General features: G+C 37.8%; 1 long non-coding RNA gene across 2 annotated transcripts; it reads left to right on the forward strand.

The window, feature by feature from the left end:
- The first annotated feature begins 403 nt into the window (after positions 1 to 403).
- LOC149191410 (uncharacterized) lies at positions 404 to 1757 on the forward strand. 2 transcript variants are annotated; one of them, XR_016254821.1, is made up of 3 exons: positions 404 to 588; positions 698 to 841; positions 1437 to 1757. It is a non-coding gene; the product is annotated as an uncharacterized LOC149191410 (long non-coding RNA). The 2 variants fall into 2 exon arrangements; XR_016254822.1 differs by lacking the exon at positions 1437 to 1757 and adding an exon at positions 928 to 1414.
- The last annotated feature ends 19535 nt before the right edge of the window (positions 1758 to 21292 follow it).

Genomic DNA, 21292 nt, shown 5'->3' on the forward strand with positions numbered 1-21292 from the left:
ATATTATTTAATGCCGAATTTGCCCGCTCCCGTGTTATCGCGTTAAATCGCATGCTGCTCTGAGGGCATTAAATACCCAATATATGGCTGGTTAGCTCTTTCCATTCGAAATCAACCCTCATCCAAATTAAATTTTACATTACATGTAAATCCAACACACCACATGGGACTCTTATCCTATTTAACAGTTGTTTCATGCCACTTCAGAAGTGACACATGAATATAACACATGGACTTTCCTTCCTTAATTACGTGTCTAGGTTTCATTTGATTACACCGCGGTCCCCCACGGCCTTCATGTCGCCCACTTGGTAATGTGAAAACTTTGAATCAACGGTTGCAATGTAATTTGATTTGATCAACAATATACATTATTTAGGGTTTGTTTTCGTCATAATGACCTCCCATCCAACAACACATTTGGTCATTATTTGTTTCAGTTTCAGACGAAGCATTGCTCTACTATGTAACCACTTTTCGAATCTGCTACTCATGGTTACTAACAAATAACTGCAATCTTGCCTTCTCTCCAAACCTCGTCCACTCTAATTGAGTTGATACGTGATGCAGATTTGAATGACTGAAATGGTATGTATTAGGGTTTGAGGTTATTTTGCAAATTTATACTTATTTTCTTCTGCAATATAAATGGATTTTGTTTAATAATTTTAACCAACTATTTATTTTGACCTTGCAGGTTTCATAGGGGGTATTTTCTAGGCATTTTCTGAGACTATTCTCTGTCTCGGTCACTGGCAAAAGTAACCCTACACTATTTGGTTTCATGTTCTTGCTTAAACATGTTACAAATGTTGTTTCTCCTCGTCCCATTTTTCTTCAGGTGAGCATATATATATATATATGACGCTTTCTGGTCAATTAAATGATAATGGCTTTAATTTAACCCTTATTTTCGTTTGTTTGTAGGTTCGTCGTAGGGCTATAATGTGACTTTTGACCTCTCTTTGGGAAAATTTGCTCTCGACAGAGGCTCGTTTTGATAAAGTTTCACTCTTTTCACTTAAATTCACACTCTCCCTTATAAGAGGATTGATAATAAATTTCTCATAGTTGTTGTTAATTCCAGGTCAATTTCTAGGTTAGGATTTGAATGTTAAAACCCTAGACTGAATGCTATAATTTATTTTTTCCTTGGTTAAAAACCTGGCTTAATTATATTTCCATGGCCATTTATGGCCAGGAAATGTCGTTGCAGAACTTTCTTATACAAAGTTTATTTATCCCCAAGGGTTAAAAGCTTACATGAATACATTAGCTTTATTTACCCCTTTATAACCAATTTTGACTAAGTTTTTGCTTTTCTATTCCAAATATGCCTATGGGTACAATTTTTCCCAATATTCTATGGTTTCCTTTTTGACAGTATAATATTTTGTTGAGTTTCATCTCACATTTTACTCTGCCGAAATTCTCAGGTACATTATTCCATGTGGTATCAAGTGCTTTTCTCTCTTTCTCAATTCAGAATCTTTCAAGTGTCTTAACGGTTTGGCTTCCTCCGTTATAGGTTGAATGCATTCGTACTCCTTGGTCACTTCTTTTGTATACTTTATTTTCTCATCAGGGTACAATACTTCAAAGTTTTCACTCTGAATTTAAATATCACTAAGTTATTTGTAACTCTTTCCGTGATGATTATTACTGTTGTAGAAAACTATGCCCCGTTTGTAATTTTTGGAGAAGAACAAGGCTGAAAGCCTCGAGTCAATAGAATGTTCTATTTAGTTTATAATAAATGTCTCTTCTACCATTTTGGTTATTAACTTTTTCCTTATAACTGTAGACTATATGCCACGTTTTTGCTTACAATTTAAAAAGTAAATTATTACATAATCGTACTTTTCCTTTGTATCTGATATATCAGAATTTTGTCATTATACCCTCCAGTTATTTTCAGTACTTGCATTTTTTTAGAGTAATTCTGAAATAAATTGTTGTATAACAATTCCTCTCTATATCATTTGACTTGCAGAGGTTCGCTTCAACCCCTCTTTTGTTCACTTACTTTATTATATTAAAATTCTCCCGAGTTTATTTGCAAATAATTCTATTACTCTTTGGAGATTTGTTCAAGTACATTTAAATGTTCATTTCTTTTGTAATTAAAACATGTTAGGCCTAAAGCCATGACTCAAACTCTGTTCTATCTTGAAGTATTAGGCCGGTCTGGTCTCACTTTTAGATTATTTAGTTTTAAAGCTATAGTATTGTCTTATTTGAAATCGCTACAACATATTCTATGAAATTTGTCTCAGACTTTCATTTAAACCTATAACCTATACATTCATGAATAAATGCCTTTTTCAAGGTTTAACCAAAAAGTATCTATACATTAGAAATAGTATATAATTCCTTCATATATTTGTTCTATAATCTACACTGTTCTACGTTTACATGAACTACCTAAACAATTTCAATAAATATAACTTTACTTTTCTTATCTATAATCTACATGGTTCTATGTTTACATGAACTACCTAAAAAATTTCAATAAATATAACTCTGTTTTTCTTTTTCTTTCATTGTATGTTCAAAAAACTTACAAAGTATAACAACAATATTGCTACTCTATTTTTTAACAATAAAACTAGTGAACAATTACTAAAAGTGTAGGTTACTCAGTGTGCCTACTTGTCAATTTGTTCTAAAAAATAATACTGGAGTTGTTGGCATTATGATGAACGTGTTGTACTTGATGACAATCCACTTGTAGCAGAACAAGAATATGGTAACGAGGTGAATCTACAGGACAAATCAGAGGTGACAGAATGATGGAACATAATAATGGTCAAAGGTATTGAGGTAGTGTGTATTGTCCTTGATAAGAAGTGTCCTTGTCAATTTGTTTTAAAAAATAATACTGGAGTTATTGGCATTATGATGAACATGTTGTACTTGATGGCAATCCACTTGTAGCAGAACAAGAATATGGTAACGAGGTGAATCTACAGGACAAATCAGAGGTGAAAGAATGATGGAACATAATAATGGTCAAAGGTATTGAGGTAGTGTGTGTTGTTCTTGATAAGATGTGTCCTTAATAACAACCTATTTGATGAATGGAATACTTGAGAAAGGTATAAACAAGACGAGATAGAATGCATGACAGTTGTGTTTACAGATATGACTAATTGCAGGGCTGTTCAGAGGAATCAATTCAGAAGTGAGGTACGATGGAAAATCACATTATAACAGGGCTATTAAGAGGTAACAGAGTAATGAAAAAGAAGAACATGATGATGGAACATAGGACTTCAGATCAGAATCAAGAAATTGAAGAAAATAATGTTTTCAGGTATGTTAAGTTGTATACGTAGGTTCACTGTACAAAAAGCATCGTACACACGGGTTAACAGAACAAAAGGAGCGTATATGTATGCACATATTTTCACATAAGGAAAAATGCATATGGGATGGAAAATCAAGGTTTTGGTCCGAGGTATTGACAAAGGATTTGAGTATATAAGAAGGAGAAGATCAAAAGGCTATGTGCACATGTAATGAATATCTTATGAAGTGTTAGATCAAAAGAAAATATGCATGTTATGGGTTTCTGATGCTTTGCTTGATCTAGATTAAGTATGCACCTGAGTGTTTGATGATGGATGATATCTAATAATAGATTAGGATCATAACGAATTATCATTATGTGATCTAATAATGGATAGGCTATATCTGAATGCTAACAAATGTTTTATCCTTTATATGTCTTGATATGGGTATGTCTGAAGTCTGGAATGGCTGTGAAGTTATAAGTAAGTAATTGCAGATATATACACTGGTTCGCCTTGGTGAAGGCGCGTATACACGCTGGTTCAACATTTCCATGTAGCGTATGCAAAAGAAAGCTCTGTTGTTTAGAGATCACTGATCTATCTGATCAGTGCTGTTTGTCAATGATGTCTTCATTAGATCTGAAATTAAAATTGATTGTATAAGGAGATCGAGTCTTGTTGATTGATTGATTGAGTAAGAAGGGTGATCCTTGCTGCTATCTGTTTAGAACTTTGTAAATTGACAGTATATCTTCAGAATGTCATTGATTGGTACAGTTTGTGGTTCAGAGGTTTTACGATTCAGTATCTTTAGAGGTATACGTAGGTTGGGCTAAAGGAAGTAGCGTATACACGCAGGTTGGCTTCATTGAAGAAGCATATACATTCTGACACATGACTTTTGATGTTATAGTTGGTTCTAGTTGTTGATGCAGTGTTTTGGGTTCAGATTTGTGTACTGGCTACAATGATTAGTCTATTCTAGTTGATTGGTTCAATTTGATTAAGTTTGAATGAATGGCTGATTTAGTTGTGATTGTTTGATTCTGTATGTCAGAGGTTTCAGTGAATGATTGATTTAGTTTTGTCAGAGTTTCAGTGATTGTTTGATTCAATATGTCAGAGGTTTCAGTGATTGATTGATTCAGTTATGGTTGATTCAGAGATTGATGATTGGGTTTCGGTTATATCAGAGGTTGATGATTAAGTTTTAGTGGTTGGTTGATGTAGATGTATTTGATGGATGTATTGCAGTGGTGATTGATTTTGAGCTTCAATGTTACTGATGGGTCCAGTGTGAAAATTTGATGAAACGTGGCCTTCATATTGTGTTATTGTTTACTAGGAGTATCCAGTATGAAAATTTATGAAACGTGGTTCTTGGAGGATTTTGAGGTTGGAATCTTTACTGAGGAAGTCGAAGCTTCCTGCCAGTAGTGGTTGGTGATTTGATTAGGGGGTTGGAGCTCTCTTTTAGCAACATCTAGAGAATGAGTGAAGGTTGGAGCCTTATGTAGGTTGGCGCCTACGTATAGTAAACATATTGACTAATACAAGAGCTAGGGGTTGTAGCTCCATTTTAGTAGAAGTTGGAGATTGAGAGAAGGTTGTAACCTTCTGTACGTGAGTGCCTACACACTGGTATGAGTCTGCACCAGTACAAGATTGTAAACAGATTATTCTTTATATTAAAAAAAGACAGAGACACCAACAATAGGTGTTTTTTTCTCCCGCATTGGGTTTCCACCTTAAATCTTGGTGTTCATGTGCAATGGTTTATTTTGTTATTACTGCACATGGTTACTGTTTAATGTTTAATAAAGTACTGATGCAATGATTAAAGATCAACATATGATGAATTAACTGAATCATAAGTTCACTGGATATACACTGGTTGCCTTAAGAACAGTTGTGTGCACACGCTAGTTCCCTTCACTAAAGTAGGGTATATAAATATGATTATGGAAATGAAAAAGTTATTGATTTACAAATACTGATTCACCCCCCCCCTTTCAGTGTTATTCCCAACAATTGATATCAGATCAAGTCCTTTGGAAAAAGCTTGATTGTTTGAAGGAGATTCGTAGTAACAATGGGAAAGAAGCAAAAGAAGAAAGAACCTCAAAAGAAGAAGACATCTCAAAGGAACTGTGAGAGTGGGAGAGACGATTGGCCATTGTGTGGAAGCAACTCTTTAGATTCATAATCACCTCAGAATGAAGATGAACAAACAAAAGAATTATCATGTATGAATTTGTTGTCCTCTGGTGATACATTTCTCTGTTCATTTGAAGATAATGAATGTGATGGCGAAACAACTGAATTTTCTCTTATGGGTGAAATAGAAAGAAATCAAATAGAGGCAGAATTTAAAAAGCTCACAAACACAATTAGAGATCAAAAGGATCTAATTGATAAAAGGGAATGTGCCTATAAAGAATAAGTTACCAGATTAAAAGCTCAGTCGAAGGAAGGAAACAAAGTAAGAAAGGAGTACAAAGAAAAGGAGGATCATTGTCAAAGGTTGTAGGATGAAGTGAAATCATTGAGAAACGAAGTAAATGAGAAGGATACAACAATCAAGAAACTTATAGAAAGATCTAGTTACTATAAAAGTCTTGAAGCTGAGATAATCTCTCTAAAAGAAGATCTTGAAAATTCAAATAAGCAGAATGAAGAACTAACTCAAGAAGATGAAGAACAAAAAAATGAGATTCTCAAATTAAAACAAGTGGAAGAAGGAATAAAAGTTGGAGAAATCATGAAGAAGAAGTATCTTGAAAAGGAAGAGCAATATCAGGTAGAGGTAAATATCCTAAAAGGTAAATTAGAAGAAAATGATAAACTTTTACAATTTCAAGATAGTACTAAGATTTTGGATGATATTCTTAGTAGTTAAAGGTCTCCTGCCATCAAATCTGGTCTTGGTTTTCATGAAACAGTTAAAGGTGAATCTAGCTCACACACTGAAGCAAGGAACTCTAATGCAAAACCTGAAATAAGAGGTCAACCCCATCAACAACCAAGGAAAGTCTTCAAAGAAAATCATTTACTCCTAACTATGGAAGTGATAATCGGTTCTTTCCTCTCATGAATAACGTTAAATGTTTTATGTCATAATTTTGGACATGTTGCAGCTAGATGCAGAAGTAGAATGGTTCAAGCTAATAACTGTCACACGGAAAGATCTTCAACTTCCAGGTACTTTAAAGGATATTGTTTTTCTTGCAATATGGTTGGTCACAAAGCCATTGATTGCTATAGAGGGAATATGAAACATATAAGATATTATGCTTGTATTAAGTTTGGGCATATAGAAAAAGAATGCAGGAGTGAATTTCGACCAACATACCAAAAGGAGAAAACATCATCACACTCCAAGGTATGGAAGAAGAAGGAAGCATAGTCAGAAATATGTGGCATAACTCAGTATATAGACAAGAATAGATTCAAGAGGAATTGAAAGTATGAAATTTCAGTGTTCTAATTCTCATACGCAGTTATAATGAAGACAAGCTGCACAATCACGTATATGTTGATTTGATGAAGAAGCAATGGGACAGACTCAAGAAAAGGGGTCTGATATGGTTCAGTCAATTATCAATTATCTTTTCTGTTCTGATTGATGATGATTACAATCTGATGATGATATGTAGAAGTGCTTTTGGCTCTCATAAGTTGTTAATGACTTGATGTATAACTAGTTGATGATGATGCCTTGATGATCCTTACTGATATATGCAATGATCAAATCTGACAGTGAATAGTTGGAACAGGTTCAGGGGGAGAATATGCTATGCTTCTAATAATGCATTGTTGGCATTATGTTTAGAAGTATTTGGTACTTATGTTGTTGAAGTATTTAAAGGATACATCATGCTATGATGCAGTCATAAGTTGCCTATGATGAAATCTCAGATTATACTTATATTGCTTGAGCCATATAGTTGTTATTCAGATAAGATTTATGGATGATTTTGGATAACCCTTTTGATGATGCATAGAATACATATGGTATATTGCTTACATGGTGATCTTCATAAGGACAAGGAGAAGAACACAACTTGAGTACACAACTTCATTATTTGATAAGTGTCATTTCTTTTATGCTGCTGTCATCATGCCTTCAAAGACGCATAAACTTCATATTGTGCAGTTATGGATGAAGATTTCTATAGTTCTTGAATCTCACATGGTTGGGGATCACTACTGTTGATGGTATCAAGAAATATTGACAAATGACTACGAGCTCATGGTTTTCTAGATACATTTTACTATCTCCTTGATGGATAGACATTATGCTGGATACATGGATGATTACTTAAAGTTGCATATTGATAAATATTGTTGGTTGGCCAAGAGAATGGTGTTATTGCAGGTCTCATGAAGACATAGCTATTTGAAGACATGGATATTCGGAAACATGGCTTACTTAGTCACATAATGATGATGACTTCTTACTTTATGATGATAGGTTTGATACTCACATATGTTGATTATCATGGTTGATGCTTATCAGATGTGGGATGTTTCCTAGTGATGATACATGGTTGATATATTGAGGGTTCTTGTGGAAATATCATGCAGTTCTTGATGATAATGTTATGATCATAGATGATGACTATGGTGTTTTCACATACATATGATATGATGTGAACAATTTTGTGTTACTACTTGGAGATATGACATATGCTTGGTCGATTCATGGAAGGTTATGATAATGCTCTTTCTACGAAGGAAACAGAGCAAGCTGATCTTGATGAGATCAAGAGGATGAGTTGATATCTATATGCGGCATACTTTGTCATAAGTTGATGATATTTACATTTTCATATCTTGGGAACTGATGATGGACATATACAGGTTGCTGGTCTGGATGTTGTTGACAGATGCTTATGGTGTAGATCATATATGGTGTATGATAGTTGCTGATGACTATCATGGTCTTGTTTAGATCTTTGGTCTTTGTTATAAATGTCATGTATATCATTCGATGTAAAGGTCATATAAAGGCCCATGATGTAATAATATGTCTCTGTCTGTCATAGTCTTTTAATGAGTCCTTTTTGGTCATATGATGTAATTTGTACCCCCATTATGCATGGGAAGGATGATGTAATAATAGCTATATTTAAGTCATGTATAAACAGTTGGTATATCCCCACTTGGTTGCGTAGATGAGTCAAATTTTGTATATCCCCACTTGGTTGGGAGATTGATGTATTATGAGTCATTTGTGATAGGAAGGTCATACTCACATAGTTGAGTTATAGAGTCATGTTATTCTTTTGGAAAATATTTTTACAGACTTTACATGTGCTCAAGGGAGCATGGACATTATAGTGCATCTCAGCATGTACACAGGGGGAGTTTGATTAGATAATTCAACATATACCAAGGGGGAGCACGATCAGTGTTCATATTTAGCAGTTCAGATATGGAAGTCTTCATTTTGGTCATCCCTTTGTCCTTGATCTCAAAAGGGGAGAATATCTTGGTCCGCCCTTTGCCCTTGATGTCAAAGGGGGGGAGCATCTTGGTGTTGCTTGATATATCTAATATGTTCTATAGCTTGAATTAATTAACACCAATATGATTGCCATCAAGTCCAAAGGGGGAGATTGTGCAACCCACTTGTAGCAGAACAAGAATATGGTAACGAGATGAATCTACAAGACAGATCAGAGGTGACAGAATGATGCAACCTAATAATGGTCAAAGGTATTGAGGTAGTGTGTGTTGTCCTTGATAAGAAGTGCCCTTAATAACAACCTATTTGATGAATGGAATAATTGAGAAAGGTATAAAAAAGATGAGACAGAATGCATGACAGTTGCGTTTACAAATGTGACAAATTGCAGGGCAGTTCAGAGGAATCAGTTCAGAAGTGATGTACGATGGAAAATCACATTATAATAGGTCTATTCAGAGGTAACAGAGTAATGGCAAAGAAGAACAGGATGATGGAACATATGACTTCAGATCAGAATCAAGAAATTGAAGAAAAGAATGTTTTCAGGTATGTTAAGTTGTATATGCAGGTTCACTGTATAAAAAATAACGTACACACGTGGGTTAACAGAACAAAAGGAGCGTATATGTATGCACACACTTTCACAAAAGGAAAAGCACGTATGGGATGGAAAATCAAGGTTTTGGTCCGAGGTATTGGTCCGAGGTATTGATAAAGGATCTAAGTATATAAGAAGGAGAAGATCAAAAGGCTATGTGCACAAGTAATGAATATCTTATGAAGTGTTAGATCAAAAGAAAATATGCATGTTATGGGTTTCTGATGCTTTTCTTGATCTAGACTAAGTATGCACCTGAGTGTTTGATGATGGATGAGATCTAATAATGGATCAGGATCATAACGACTTATCATTATGTGATCTGATAATGGATAGGCTAGATCTGAATGCTAACGAATGTTTTATCCTTTATATGTCTTGATATGGGTATGTTTGAAGTCTGGAATGGCTGCGAAGTTATAAGTAAGTAATTGCATATATATACGCTGGTTCGCCTTGGTGAAGGCGCATATACACGCTGGTTCGACATTTCCAAGTAGTGTATGCAAAAGAAAAGTCTGTTGTTCAGAGATGACTGATCTATCTGATTAGTGCTGTTGGTTTACTGTTGTTTGTCAATGATGTCTTCATTAGATCTGAAAGTAAAATTGATTGTATAAGGAGATTGAGTCTGGTTGATTGATTGATTGAGTAAGAAGGGTGATCCTTGCTGCTATCTGTTTAGAACTCTATAAATTGACAGTAGATCTTCAGAATGTCACTGATTGGTACAGTTTGTGGTTAAGAGTGTAGAAATTCCCACTGTAGATCAACAGATTATGCAATGTACTAAAGCAAAATACAAGATATACTTCTACAACAAACTTTGCGGAAGCTTAATCGAATATGAGCAAGATTAATGAGAACACATATAACTGAGAATGAGAAATCAATCACACATAACACAGAAGAAATAACCCGGGGAAAGCCTCAGCCTAAAACCCCAATATTTGTATTATCATACAAGTGGAAATATGTTCGAGTTACAAAAAGAATCATCTCTCAAGCTATCTTGCTCTCTCTGCAATTAAAAAAATCAACTCACAGACTGAATAGACACTAGATATGCCTTCCCTCAGCCCTCCAAGTCTCCTATTTCATTGCACAATTTTTCTTGGGGTCCAATGATGCCACATGTGTGAATTGGCCTCATCACATTCACTAAACTGAAGAAGTAACTGCGCAATCTCCAAGGAATGAATTCCTTTTGCATGCAAGAGATATTCACAATGGAATATTCCTGCAACTGATAGTACATTGTCCCTCCATCTGATCTCAACTGGGTCTCTGTCTGAACTGACATGCATGAGTTATTTATGAGAGAATATTCAGTTATCTGAAGTGCAGCAGTTACATGCATGCATGCATTAACTAACTGAACTCACAATTAATTCAACAAACTGTTTGAATTAATCTAATTGGACTTGACTCAGTTAACTGAGCCAACTAATTACAACTCAATATTACAACTCATCCTTATCTCTTTAATTGATGGATAAATTCCTCAATTAATGGAGAAACTGTTGCATGTCCCCACATAGACTTCATGTTTGATTTTCTACAACTAATTAACTCATGGTGAATTAATTAATTATTTTACAAACAACTGCTAAGATCAAATTCGAATTTTACTTCTCTATTTTAGTTCAGGGACTAACTAAAATAGGAAGGTATCTCGAAATGCTATTTATAGCAGTACTAAATTTAACACTTCTATATTTAGCATTTCTTGTTGCTATTTTCAACAAAGAGGTTTTATGATTTAGTATATTTAGAGGTATACACAGGTTGGGCTAAATGAAGTAGAATATACATGCAGGTTGGCTTCATTGAAGAAGCGTATACATTCTGACACATGAATTTTGATGTTACAGTTGGTTCTGGTTGTTGATGCAGTGTTCTGGGTTCAGATATGTGTACTGGCTACAGTGATCTATCTGTTCTAGTTGATTGGTTGAATTTGATTAAGTTTGAATGAATGGTTGATTTAGTTGTGATTGTTTGATTCTGTATGTCAGAGGTCTCAGTGAATGATTGATTTAGTTGTGTCAGAGGTTCAATGATTGTTTGATTTAGTATGTTAGAGGTTTCAGTGATCGATTGATTCCGTTATGGTTGATTCAGAGATTGATGATTCAGTTTCAGTTATATCAGATATTGATGATTGAGTTTCAGTGATTGGTTGATGTAGATGTATTTGATGGATGTATTGCAGTGGTGACTGATTTTTTGATTCAATGTTATTGATGGGTCCAGTGTGAAAATTTGATGAAACGTGGCCTTCATATTGTGTTGTTGTGTACCAGGAGTATCCAGTTTGAGAATTTATGAAACATGGTCCTTGGAGGATACTGAGGGTTGGTGCCTTTAGTGAGGATTTCGAAGATTCCTCCCAGTATTGGCTGGTGATTTGATCTGGGGGTTGGAAGCCTTCTGCAGGCCAACACCTATGTACTAGTAAACATGTCAACTAGTACAAGAGTTAGGGGGTTGTAGCTCCCTTCCAGTAGAAGCTAGAGAACGAGAGAAGGTTGTAACCTTTTGCAGGTGGGTGCCTACATACTGGTATGAGTTTGCACCAGTACAAGATTGTAAATAGATTATTCTTTATATTAAAAGAAGACAGAGACAACAACATCAGGTGGTTTTTCTCCTGCATTGGGTTTACACCTTAAATCTTGGTGTTCATGTGTGATGGTTTATTATGTTATTACTGCACATGGTTACTATTTAATGTTTAATAAAGTAATGATGCAATGATTAAATATCAACATATGATGAATTAATTGAATCATAAGTTCACTGGATATAACTGGTTTCCTTAGGAACAGTTGCATGCACACACTAGTTCCCTTCACTGAAGTAGCGTATATAATTTTGATTATGGAAATGAAAAAGTTATTGATTTACAAATACTGATTCGCCCCCCCTCTTAGTATTATTCCCAACATGGCAATGCTCCTCCCAACCTTGACTCCTTCTCCTGGATGAGTCCCCCTGAGCTCTAATGGAATGCAAGGCAGAATACAATTTTGTTCCTTCTACTTTTTGTCCACAAAACCTTCTCACACCAGCTCCACACTGCATGAGTAACTACAATATAGGAAAATAAATGACACTTGTAAAGATTATTTTTGGCAGTTTGTAATTACCTCCTCCTTATCCATTAGGTGGAACATAGTTACTTTCTTATTAATGAGGTCCACTCTCCCCAAATTCATAAGACAACATCCTATCTTTTTGGGGAAGTTATTGATCAATTTAATATTCCATGATTAATAATCTAATCCTCATATTAGATGCCTAGGTCTTACATCATCAAGGGTAATTAAATCCAACCACTAGCTTGCAATTAATAGTTCCTCTATAGCCGTTTACAACCTCAAAATTATTTTCCAGATTTTTATAAATGTATTAATAAAACATATTTACATGATGTAACTATAAATAACTAAATAATCGTAAAAAGTTCCATTCAAGTCTTAAAGTCACAACATCAACATATTTGACATATACAATATTTATAAATAAAAACTAAGTTAGGGGATATCACATCCTCCCCCTCTCGAGTTTAACATCATCTCAATGTCTTCTCTAGACTTCAACCTAGTCTCAAAATAAGGATGGATATGCTTCTTTAAAATCATCTTCCAGTTCCCAAGTTTCCTCCTCTAGACTGAAGTATTTCGACTAAAATTTTACTTGGGATATGGCTCTATTTCAGAGTGCGACTTCCCTCTGGTCTAGCATGTGTAAAAGTACTACTAAGAACTCTCCCTCTGGTTCTACCTATACAACATTCCAATCATTGATGTGAGTTGGATCATGTACACATTTTTTTCATTAAAGCCACATAAAACACGTCATGAAATTTTATCCTTGCTGGAAGAGCAAGTTGATAAGAAACTTGACCTATCCTTGTTAATACTTCAAAGGGTCCACAATATCTATGTGTCGAATTGGCCCAACTAACAAGTCTAAGGGTACTTTTCTTAGGTTTCAATTTTAGATAAACATGGTCACTAACATTGAACTCTCTTTAAATCTGCGTAGCTTTTTTTTCGATCCTGAGTTGCCTTCAAATTCTATCTCATTTGTTTGATTATTTCCTCCATTTCTTTCAACATATCTGGTCCTAATACCAACATGTCTTCAAAATTATCCCAACTTAAAGGCACCTTAAACCATATCCTATACATTACTTCAAAATGAATCATCTTTAGTGAAGTATGATAACCATTATTGTAGGAAAATTCAGCTAAATATAAATAATCTTCCCACTTAGTGGGCCTATCCATAACATATATTCACAACATGGCCTCTAGAAATTTATTGGCCCTTTCTGTTTGACCATTAGTATGGGGATAGTGATCCGGATTTAAATAGGAACACAACAAATTATAGAGATAACCATATACGCAAAGATGCAACGGAAATAATACTTCATTTCATTAATGGAAAATACTGAAATATGCTTATAACCAGAAATGGAAATAAACCAGCTAGGGCGATGGTAGCTTATCTCTGAGAAGAGATGTGGTGGCTACATGCCTCTGAACTGTGTTACAATGAGGCTCAAAGGCCTATTTATTGTTGAGAAACAATGGAAAACCCTTAACATTCCAAAACCTAACCCTAGGAGATGAAACGCCAAACTGTGGGCCCCGTTTGGGTAAATTGGTACATCAACTTCCCGAGGTCGTAACTTTGGCATATGATCTCCGTTTGACGTGTACAATAGCTCGTTAGAAAGATCTATCCGAGAACTACCACTTTGGGAAGGGCAACATTGGTCCATGGACCCATGTTGCGCCTAGATTTCCCAAAAAACGTCGTTTAGGGCCTCAAAACGACTCCAGAAGTCCAGGACCTGAAAAACTGCTAAAAATAGTAAGTTGTGCTACAATTAAAGAAATTGAAAATGCTGAGAGAAACAATGGTGGGGGTCCAGGTGGACTTGGCAGGTGGCCACCAATATCCACCTGGATCATTCCTCCCCCCTTAGGAAGCAATGGTCCCCATTGCGTTGAGTTCCTCCATGAGATGAGGAAACTTTTGCTGAACTTGTTCCCTGGTGAGCCACTTGCCCTGCTGAAGGAGTTGGCCTGCTTTGACAACTAGATACAGTTGGATATTCTGTTGGCAAGTGTTCTTGATCTGTGTGTCCATGATCTGATCAGTTGCAGCTTGTTCCATGCAATCTGGATTTAATTCTGTGGGTTTGAGCTGTTTTGCAATGTCGGATGTGTCTAGCAATGGTGGAAAGTATGGCCGAAGGCGGTCCACATTGAACACTGGGTGCAGGCCAATGAATGGGGGAATGCTAAGCTCAAATGCATTGTCTCCCATAGCCTTAGTAATGGTGTAAGGACCATATCGGAGTGGTCTCAATTTCCGATAGGCTCCAGTAAGACGTTCCTTTTGCAAATGCAACCAGACTTTGTCGCCCACCTGAAACTTGTGTGGCACCCGATGTTGATCATGTCGCTGCTTGTACTTGGCATTTGATTTCTCAAGAATGTCATGGACTTGCTGGCGAATATGTTGGATGCGCTCAATGAAGCTGGTTAGCTGTTTCGGACTGGACATGAGCTGAATTTATGTGAGTAGCTGCAAGTGGCATGGACACATCTATGGGGCATAGTGGCTGGAAACCCAAACCCACCTGAAAAGGGCTATGGCCAGTGGAGCTGTGAAGAGCTCAGTTGTAGCTGTGCTGAACATAGGGGAGGCTCTCGTCCCATGTGCGTGGATGCTTTGAGTTATATATGCGCAGAATGTGCACAATCATCTTAATGACAACCTCTGTTTGGCCATCAGTTTGAGGATGGAAGGCTATGGACTTCGTGAGTTTGGTGTCCAGCATTGACCAGAGACTGGACCAAAATGTGCTGAGAAACCGACTATCGCGATCTGAGATGATAGACTGTGGGATCCCAAAGTGCACCCACACTCGTTCAAAGAAGAGTTTAACAGTGGCTTCTGCTGTGATATTCTTCTTGCAGGCCGCCATAATGGCCATCTTCGAGAACCTGTCGACGACCACAAAAACACAGTCATTTCCATGTTTAGTGGAAGGAAGGCCTGACATGTAATCCATGGAGATGGATTCCCAAGGTCGAATAGGGGTAGGCAACGGGGTATAGAGGCTGTGCTTCTTAATGGTCGGTTTGACAATGGCATAGGCAGTACATGATTTGATGTACTTCCCAACATCCTGTCGAAGATTCGGCCAATAGAAATAATTTTGCAGTACTGCCACTGTTTTCTCGACCCCGAAATGTCCAGCAGCCTGACTGTAGTGTGCTTCCCAAATCATCTTGGCACGCTCGGTTGAAGGAACACAAAGGTGACCCAGGTGGCATAACAGGGCATCCTGGAGGTGAAAATCTGGAACATGCCGACCCTCCAAGAGTGTCTGGTATGTGTGGCCGAATTCTGGGTCGCTTTTGTAGAGAAGTGGCCAACCAGAAGTCTCGTGCCCACAAGAGTTGAGCACGGTGGTTAACGCCATGATCGGTGGTCGACTGAGGCAATCTGCAACATTATTGGTGCTGCCCTTCTTATACTTGATATTCAAGTGGAACTGTTGCAGGTATGTAGACCACTTCTGATGGCGATCATTCTGCAATTTCCCTTGGGTCTGTATGAACTGCAGGGGTCGGTGGTCTGTGTGGATGACCGTTTCCTTCCCCAAAATGTAATGCTTCCATTGTCGGTAGGCCTGTACAATGGAATACATCTCTTTATCATAAGTGGGGTACTTCCGGACTGTGTCTGAAAGTGTTTCACTGTGATATGCCACTGGATGTCCATGTTGAGTAAGTACTGCCCCAATAGCATAGTCATAGAAATCTGTCTCGACCTCAAATGGTTGTTGTAAATCTGGTAACGCGAGCACTGGTGCTGTGCAGAGGCGATACTTCAACTCCATGAATGCCTTCTGTTGAGATTCAGACCAAAAGAATTTTGCTTTCGCCCCTCCCTTGGTGACTTGACTCAAGGGCCAAGTAATATGAGAAAACCCCAACACGAACCTGTGGTAGAAGTTGGCAAGGCCTAGAAAGCTGCAGAGCTTTATTAGAGTGGTTGGAGATGGCCAATCCCGAATGACTTGGATCTTGGCTGGATCGACATGCACCCCCTGTTCATCAATGATGTATCCCAGATACTGAACCTGGGTCATGCCAAAAGTGCATTTCTCCAAATTGGCACATAGCTTGTGTTGCCGCAGTGTTTGGAGAACTTGTCGGATGTGGTGGAGGTGCTCTTCCCAACTCTGGCTGAAGATCAGAATGTCATCCAAGTATACTACTACAAAGGAGTTGGTGAATGGCTGCAAGATGTCATCCATTAGCCTCATGAAGGTTGCAGGAGCATTCGTCAATCCGAAAGGCATGAACAACCATTCGAAAAGGCCCTCCTTGGATTTGAAGGCAGTCTTCCACACATCAGAGGGTTCGATTGGTACCTGGTGATATCCTGACTTCAGATCGATCTTGCTGAAATATTTCGCCCCCTTTAGTTGGTCCAGGAGGTCATCAATCCACGGGATCGGGTACCTATTACGGACAGTGATCTTGTTCAGTGCCCGGTAGTCAATACAGAGTCTCCACGTCCCATCCTTCTTCTGTACCAACACGATCGGGCTCCCACAAGGCGATGAACTTGGACGGATGTGACCTTTCTGCAGGAGCTCCTGAATCTGCCTCTTGATTTCGTTGTTCTCCAGAACAGAGCGTCGATAAATTGGTCCATTGGGTAGCGGCGCACCTGGGGTCAGATTGATGGAGTGCTTGACCTGACAGTGCAGAGGAACCCCTGCAGGGGAGGTGAAGATGTCCTCGTACTCCTCCACAACCTTGTCCATCTGTAGTTGTCGTGCAGAGGGACCCCGTCTGGAGGCCGCAGCCACCGTCTTCTTCTTTCCTTGAGGGCGTATCATCAGGAATTTTTTTTCCTAGTTTTGGAAATGATCTTACTGCATTGTTTTGCAGTAATCAAAGAGATGGCGGTAGGTGGTGCTACCTCTGGTATCCTGTACAACTTATTTCCCAATGTAATAATAACAGCACGGGGCCTTGATTCATACACATCATGTCGCTTCCACAAGTATGGCTGTCCTAATAATACATCACAAACTTCAAGGGGAGCAATGTCACACAATACCTCATCCGTGAAGGGCTTGATGTTGTATGGAAGGCGACACTACTGGCTCACGTGAAGATCTCGTCCTTGGTGAAGCCACCCAATGGTGTATGGTTGTGGATGTGCTGTGGTTGGTAAGCCCAACCGCTTCACGACCTCTGCTGAAATGAGGTTCTTTTGACTCCCGCTATCAACAATGAACTGTAGCGGGGAGCCCTTTACCCACATCTGGGAGTGGAAGAGACGCTCCTCCTCCTCTGGATCTTTGGGTTCATTTTTCTGGATCTTGGCGGTAGCAACAGTGGCGTTGGGATCCACATCAATGATCTGCTTCCCTTTTTCATTCCCCTTATCAGGTTCTGACTCAGAGTCGGAACATGCATCTGATTCTGAAATCTTTAGCTCAGCCACCAGTGACTGCTTGGCGCGACACTCACTTGTGTTGTGAGTGGAGCTCTTATGGAACTCACACCATTTTCCAGTGTCCTTTTTCGGCTTCGCGGCACTGTTCTTTGCTTGCAGCTTCGGCGGGTTGTCTTGGGCTGTCCCGCCTTGGCTTTATCCTTTGTTCTGTGGTTTAGGGGCACCTTTCCCCTGCTTTGGATTCGCAGATCCAAAGTCTCGCTTCTTTTGTTTAAACTTCTGCTCGACCTTGACGGCATATCGGTATGCTGCACCGAGCGAGGAGATGTTCAGGAATTGTATTTCTTCCTGGATGCACTTGTGCAGGCAGCCATGGTATTTGAGTATCAAATGTTGCTCCGAATCCTTGATACCCAACTTTGTGCGAAGGGTATGGAAAAGATTGGTGAACTCCGGCACGTCTTGGTCCCTTCCTTGCCGCAGCGTGGTCCACTTTATGTATTCATCCTCATAGCTTCCAACAGGGTAGTACTGCTCCTTGATGGCATCCCGGAATGAATTCCAGGTGGGTGCGGTTGAAAATAATGAGCCAGTACTTTCATCCTTCTGCTCGTAGTAGGTTTCCCACCAGTCCTTGACGTGGGGGGCTGCTTTGAGAAGAGCGAAAACAATCTTTTCCCGACTCGAAAATTCATGAACAAAAAAATAACCCTCTATTAGATTTAACCATTTATCTATGACATCTGCGTTTATCTGACCCTCGAATATGGGGATTTCAAAATTAACTTGTACCTTAAAGGGCATGGCGTTTCCAGAGTAGCTGCTGGAAGCCGATGCATCGCTTCTGGGTAGCCGCTGAAGGATCTGGGCAAAGCTGTCCATCATCGCGTTCCGTTGTCGCTCGAGGGCTTCTTCGAGCAAGATTTTGATGGGATCTCCTGCCCCCTCGTCTTTCTTCTCATTCGCCATGGGAGGCCGTCAGGATTTGCGAGGCTGGTCTTGCAAAGGTTCAACCAGATCAAGCCCTAACTCCTTATATCCCGACCTTATTGGGGACATGCAAAGAAAAACAGAGAAAAAGCAAACCGCTTTGATACCACTGATCCAGATTTAAACAAGAACACAACAAATTACAGAGATAACCATATACACAAAGATGCAGCGGAAATAATACTTCATTTCATTAATGGAAAATATTGAAATATGCTTACAACTAGAAATGGAAATAAACCAGCTAGGGCGATGGTAGCTTATCTCTGAGAAGAGATGTGGTGGCTACATGCCTCTGAACTGTGTTACAATGAGGCTCGAAGGCCTATTTATTGTTGAGAAACAATGGAAAACCTTTAACATTCCAAAACCTAACCCTAGGAGATGAAACGCCAAACTGTGGGCCCCGTTTGGGTAAATTGGTACATCAACTTCCCGGGGTCGTAACTTTGGCATACGATCTCCGTTTGACACGTACAATAGATCGTTAAAAAGATCTATCCGAGCACTACCACTTTGGGAAGGGCAACATCGGTCCATGGACCCATGTTGCCCCCAGATTTCCCAAAAAAAGTCGTTTAGGGCCTCAAAACGGCTCCAGAAGTTCAGGACCCGAAAAACTGCTAAAAATAGTAAGTTGTGCTACAATTAAGGAAACTGAAAATGCTGAGAGAAACAATGGTGGGGGTCCAGGTGGACTTGGCAGGTGGCCACCAATATCCACCTGGATCAGATAGTAAGTTGTGCTATAGTTAAATTTTGTACCCATGCCTTCAAACAAACCTTTCCAAATATTAGAGGTAAATTCCGCATCTCGATTTGAGATTACAGTCTTAGGCATATAATGTAGTCTAAATATTTCCTTCACAAACATCTCTGCTATATTAATGACTTTGAAAGTAGAATTTACATGTATGAAATGTGTTGCCTTACTAAGTTTGTCTACCACAACCATTATAAAGTCACGTTGTTTCCATGATTTTGGAAAACCAATGATAAAATCCATGGATATTACCTCCCATTTCCACTTTGGAATGGGTAAAGGTTGTAATAATCTAGCCATCTGTTGATGGAAAAATTTAACTTGCTGACATTCTAAACATTTTTCTATTTCTGACTTCATATTAGGCCACTAGAAGTCCTTTCTTAACATGGTTATTAGATTCTATTAGTTAGGATTTCCAACTGTAGGCTTTTTATGTAACTCATCAAGGATAAACAGTTTTATGTTTTGATCATTAGGTATATAAATTCTGTCTCTATACATCAACAAATCCTCTTCATTAACTGGAACTAATTTCCTTACACATCTTGAGAATCTGATTTTTGTATTTTCTCCTTGATTTTAACATATTACTCATAAAAAACTACAAGTTTCTTTACTTTTTCAATCAATTCTATTTTCCAACTACTTGTAGAAATATCACAAATCTAATTTATTTTCCTACTAGTAAGAGCATTTGCTATTTTCTTTTATTTTCCCTTAATGTGTATTCTTCGAAATCATACTCACTAAGAGATTCCAACCACCGTGCTGGCCTAACATTTAAGTTTGGATGATCAAAGAGATATTTAAGGCTAATGTTACTAGTTTTCAGCTGTAACTTCCTCCCTATAACGTAATGCCTCCACATTTTAAAGGCATGGATAATCGCTGTTAATTCCAGATCATGAGTTGCATAAATTTTCTCATTCTATTTAAGTTTTCAAGATCATAGCTCACCACATGACCCTCTTGCATTAATACTCCCCATAAACCTTCTTTACAAGCATTATTTCAAATTATAAAGTCTTTGGTTGGGTCAAATATCTTTAAAATTGGGGAAGTAGTCCATAATTGCTTCAATTTTTCAAAGTTGTAATGGCATTTCTAATTCCAATTAAATTTAGTTCCCTTCTTCTACAAAGAAGTAATTGGGTAAGATAATTTAGAAAACAATTCTATGAGCCTCCTATAATAACATGTGATTCCCATGAAGGACCTGATATCAACCACATCCTTAGGCACTGGCCTTTTCACAATGGCCTTTATCTTCTTTGGATCTACAAGAATCCCCACTTCAGATATAACATGCCCTAAATAATGAATTTGCGTTTGATAAAATGCACATTTGTTAAACTTATATACAATTCATTTTCTCTAAGTGTTTGGAGAACCATTTCAAATGTTGGTCATGTTCCTCGTTCTTTGAATATATTAAAATGTCATCAATAAACACAGTAATTTTTTTGTCTAAATAAGGCTTGAGTACACTATTCATCATACACATAAAATTGGCTAGTGCATTAGTGAGTCTGAAAGGAAGTACAACAAACTCATAATTCCCATACCGTGTCCTAGAAGTTGTCTTAAAAATGTATTTGTCTTTGATCCTATTTTGATGATATCTAGATCTTAAATTAATCTTTGAAAATACAATATCT

Source organism: Pinus tabuliformis, chromosome 2_2, assembly GCF_031772625.1.
Source record: "Pinus tabuliformis cultivar Carrire ecotype Pingquan chromosome 2_2, CPIR1, whole genome shotgun sequence".
NCBI classification, from domain to species: domain Eukaryota; kingdom Viridiplantae; phylum Streptophyta; class Pinopsida; order Pinales; family Pinaceae; genus Pinus; species Pinus tabuliformis.